Source organism: Mytilus trossulus, chromosome 1, assembly GCF_036588685.1.
Source record: "Mytilus trossulus isolate FHL-02 chromosome 1, PNRI_Mtr1.1.1.hap1, whole genome shotgun sequence".
Classification (NCBI taxonomy): domain Eukaryota; kingdom Metazoa; phylum Mollusca; class Bivalvia; order Mytilida; family Mytilidae; genus Mytilus; species Mytilus trossulus.
The window spans coordinates 790,048-794,856 of record NC_086373.1 but is presented as its reverse complement, the minus strand read 5'-3'; positions in this window follow the sequence as shown (position 1 = coordinate 794,856).

Below are 4,809 nucleotides of genomic sequence, written 5' to 3'. Positions count from 1 at the left end.
TACACTTTTGTTTCAGCTCCTTTTAGTATTTTCACCCCTTTTCCTTAAGGACTAAAATAACTTCCTAAACGAAGGACCTTCCAAGAACGTAATACGAAATGAAATATATTATCTGTGACCTGTGACTTTCATTTGAATTTATTGGTGTATGATGATTTGTAAAGCTACTCGGTTTAGTTTTTGAGCAATATCATTTTTCATTTTATGCTACTAGGGCATTTACAGTACTAGTAAATGTATTGCGTGTTTGATTTTTTTATAGAGTACCCAAAGTCTATGACACTTAATAAATTCATACACACATGATTTATATTGTAAGAAGAAAACATAGCTGTTTTAAAGACTGATCTTTTTTGTGTGCTAATTAATTGAAGTGACATACAGATCCAATGGGCCGGATGTTCTTAAACTCTTTGTTTAAAAATACATTCATTGTATTACAATTATACACATGTCACTAAAATAAACACTTTACTTACTTACTTAAAGCAATATTCATGGTAAAATACCAGACAACAAATAAATAGGATTTATTCACATATTCATCTTGTTTTTTTGGGACAGAAAGTTTTCCAAGAATTCAATAAAATGTACTAAGATGACAAATATCCTGCACTTATTTTAGGATTTGATTTTGATGCATGTACAGTACAATATTTGGACAAGAAAGTCTTATTTACGTTTTTTTATAGTATGATAATCAACACCTTTAATGTCTTCATAAAACACAATATGTCATGGCCGTTACCAATATCTATATATTTTGTGTATAATCCATTATCGTTGTTGCCGAATTTTCTTTATGTAAAAATTTCAACATTATATTTTGTACATGTCATTACATGTTTATGTAACTGCATATTAAAAGTTATGGTTGGCGGATGTGTACCAATTTAATTCCTAATTTCTGGCGCCAGTTTGTCTCAAATGTTGACAATTACAATCTTTGAAATATTTTTGTTAGAAGAGAACAAGGTTTACATGTTATATTCATTACAGAACAAAGAAATAAATTTCCTGGCTATTTTACCTGGGTTATAACTATGCTCTACAACACGTGTTAAATATATTTGTTATTAAGGTTTTATATATTAAGATTTAAACTAGTTAGAAATGATAGGTAGCATACTAATAAGATTTTTTTTTAGAGATTACTCTCCATAAAGAAAGTAACACAATATATTAAAGAAAAAAAAACCTAACCAACCGTCTAGTTAAGGAAGTTGCATGTTTAGCAGACATTACAAATTATTATTAGAAATATTCAATCTATGAGTTTGACTGTCCCTCTGGTAGCTTTTGTCCCTCTTTTGCTACAATATAACCAGTTAAGTTCAATTTATATTAATTTAGTATGTAATTTTTAAGTGCTTTCTACATTTATTATATATTGAAATCACTTTGAATATCGGACTTATGTAATTATATATTTTTTCGATTAATTTTTTTATTTTCTTTACACTTTAAGAAGTTATCATTTTTTTTTATATGAAGGTGTTAGAAGTATGCTGAAATAAGACAACCTTGTATATTGCCTTGTTATATATAACTATTGACATAAATGAAATTAATATACATACGAAATTTAATCGAATAGAAAAAATATATTTCAAATATATTGTCTAAGCTACAAAACTATCTCTATACAAGGTAAAACAAGCAAATGATATGAAGAAGAAAAAAATCACGTATTATACTTTTATTTTCAAAAAATATATATACTTTAAACAATACATATAGAAAGCTTTAAGAACTATTTTAGTAAAATTGGTATCAGTTGTTTATATAGTTTAATAAATATTTTGAACAGAATGGTAACTAAAATAACTTGTTTGATGAAAAATTATTCAGATTTCTTTTTCTTAGAATTTTTACATAATTTTGTGTCAAAGAAGTATAAAGATAAAAAGGCAAAATATAATTATAATTATAATAAAAGGATCATAAATATACTAGGCAGACGAAATTGTACATCAGACGTGTGTTTCTTTCCCAAAAGACTTATGCGTGTTCTCAAATGAAACAGCAGGAAGATCAAAAGCATTAGTGATTAAAAAACCATTGAAATAAAAAAAAAAAAAAGAAAAAAAAAGAAATATAATGCACAAAAATGATGTCTTTAATAGAAACACTAAGATACATGGAACTTAGTTTATTTAGTGGGAAATTAACTAAATGATATACTAAGAACTCCAATTGTAAGATACAATAGGTTAAATACGTTTTAGAATAGCAAATAGCTGCGTTTAAGCGATTTATTTAAACAATAACAAAACTGACCTTGAGTTTCACCTTATTTGTATAATCTTCCGCATTCTTGTCTAGTAAAAGTACTAAAACATGAATATTTTTGCAAAAGACCTGCAGGAAAATATGTCATAATAGATGTTTTGTGTTTTGTGTCTTTTCCTTCAAGGCAAATTGAAAGAAAGTCCCTTACAGGCAATGAATGAAAACTAAAGCCGCCATCTTTGTTTTGTAATTATAGAAGCAATGGATGCCTCTGGGTTATGTATAACATTGTTGTGACAAATTTTGCCTGTAGATATATTAATTGGCACACTTATTTCAATTTGACACACATTTTACAAGAGACATGCTTTCTGTCTTCCTTTCCTATTCTAGTTTGTATTTTATTATTTCTACAGCAAGAATTTAATAGTGGACGCCATGTTAAACCCTTCACACACAATGTCAAACGATCATGCCATATAATATTCAATAAATGTTTATTGTGTGTATGATAATGTGAGATAGAGTCAAGAAAATTATATGGAAAAAATTTAAATAGTAGATAGATATAAGAATATGTGGTGTTAGTGCTATTGGGGCAACTTACACACATTTTCTTGTACAGAGAATGTTAAATAAATTCTGATATTTCTAATTGCATTTAGAGTATATGAGGCACAGTGTTGCCAATTAGAACGGTAGTTTGTGAATTCAAGCCTCAGTAAGTGTATGCTATGAAACATATTTCATGTGTTTAAATAATCTCCTAAATCAAAGGAGGACAAAAAAGCGCTCAACGCGGATGCCAAATAAACACACTTTCATTTCTCAATTGAGATAATGCTATTTTTATTATGCGGACACATTTCTCCTACAACTTGTCAAATGGAACGACGCGAAACACCTGTTAATGACTCTATAGAGACAATGGTAAAATAATAATTATGATAAATAGAAATTACCTGTCAGTGTGACGAACGACAAGGTTATTAATTCGCTCTTCGTTTGTTATAAATATATATGACCGTTCTAAACTTCATAACTGACAAAGTAAAATAATCGGGAATTCCAAATATTATTTCTATGTATACCAAACAGAAAAAAAGAAAGAAAAAAAATACATTATGTAAAGTTTCTTATTGTAACTATCAAACATAAACAGTAATCAATTGATATTAATTCACTTGACCGATCTCCATGCAAGCAATATGGTTAATAGAAATTTTGTGACAAATGCATTGAAAAAACTCCAATGCAAGTTTTTTTTATTACGTCGGAACCATTAACAGGATTGAAATGCAAGACTTTTTGATCTGTTGAAGGCACAAGTATTGGGCTCGTATTAAAACATTTGGAAGGCCAAACCGATTTAAAGCATAGAACACTTACCATCTAAAATGCTGTAACAAAGAAAATTAGATGGGTACGCTACTTTTAAGAGACAACTGCTGTTTATTTTGTAAACTTAACATTCAAACAGTAAAATTGAGAATGGAAATGGGGAATGTGTCAACGAGACAACAACCCGACCAAATAAAAAAAACATCAGAAGGTCACCAACAGGTCTTCAATGTAGCGAGAAATTTCCGCACCCGGAGGCGTCCTTCAGCTGGCCCCTAAAACAAATATATACTAGTTCAGTGATAATGAACGCCGCACTAATTTCCAAATTCTCGATTTTTTTGCAAAGTCTGCTTCCTTATTTAATATGGACACTCGATTTTTGGTTTTAAAAAGAAACCTTTTATAAACGTGACATAATGTTTGATATATATGTCTACTAAGTATATGTAATTCAGTCAAAAATGCGCTGTTTTGCATAATTTGCGGATTCTACCAGTGAATGGATTTTTTTAATCGGAGCATGTTCTGTAGTATGAACTATTGTGCCTTTAAAATTATCAAAAAGATATTAAAAAATATGACAGTGACTGAAAATGTCCTATTTAATATGTGTATCGGGATATCACATGTATCATGATAAACAGTAAATCATAATAAAATGTTAATAAAACATTCTTTATGGAAACGTACGTTATGTGATAGAATCTGGGTCATGATTAAATTTAGGTTATGAATGAACTCATTATTTTTCTTGATAAAATAATTTGGGGTGGGATTGCCCATTTACCACACATTTGTTCGTTTGCTGCTCTGAATGAAACTACCTTAATATTACAATGAATCAAGGAAATCCAACTTGATATATAGTTTGCAATTACTTAATGATGGTTAGCCATGGCATTGTCAGTTTGTTTTAGATTTATGAGTTTGACTGTCCCTTTGGTATCTTTCGTCCTTCTTTTATCTATATTTTGATTTTTTTCGCCACTTGGTCAAACTCTGAGAGCTATGTTGTTTAGTTCCAAAAAAGAGATTGAGATAACAAAAATTGGTGAAAAAACTTATTCTTAATGTAGTCATATTAGGTAAAACTTTTCGGAATTTTCAGTTTAGTGTTCTTTAATCGTGTATTTGAGTTGGCCTTACAACTGTTTTGATATGTTTTGATATGAGCATCACTGATCATTGTTTGGCCTACAAATTTATAAATAAAGGAAACAGTAGTATACCGCT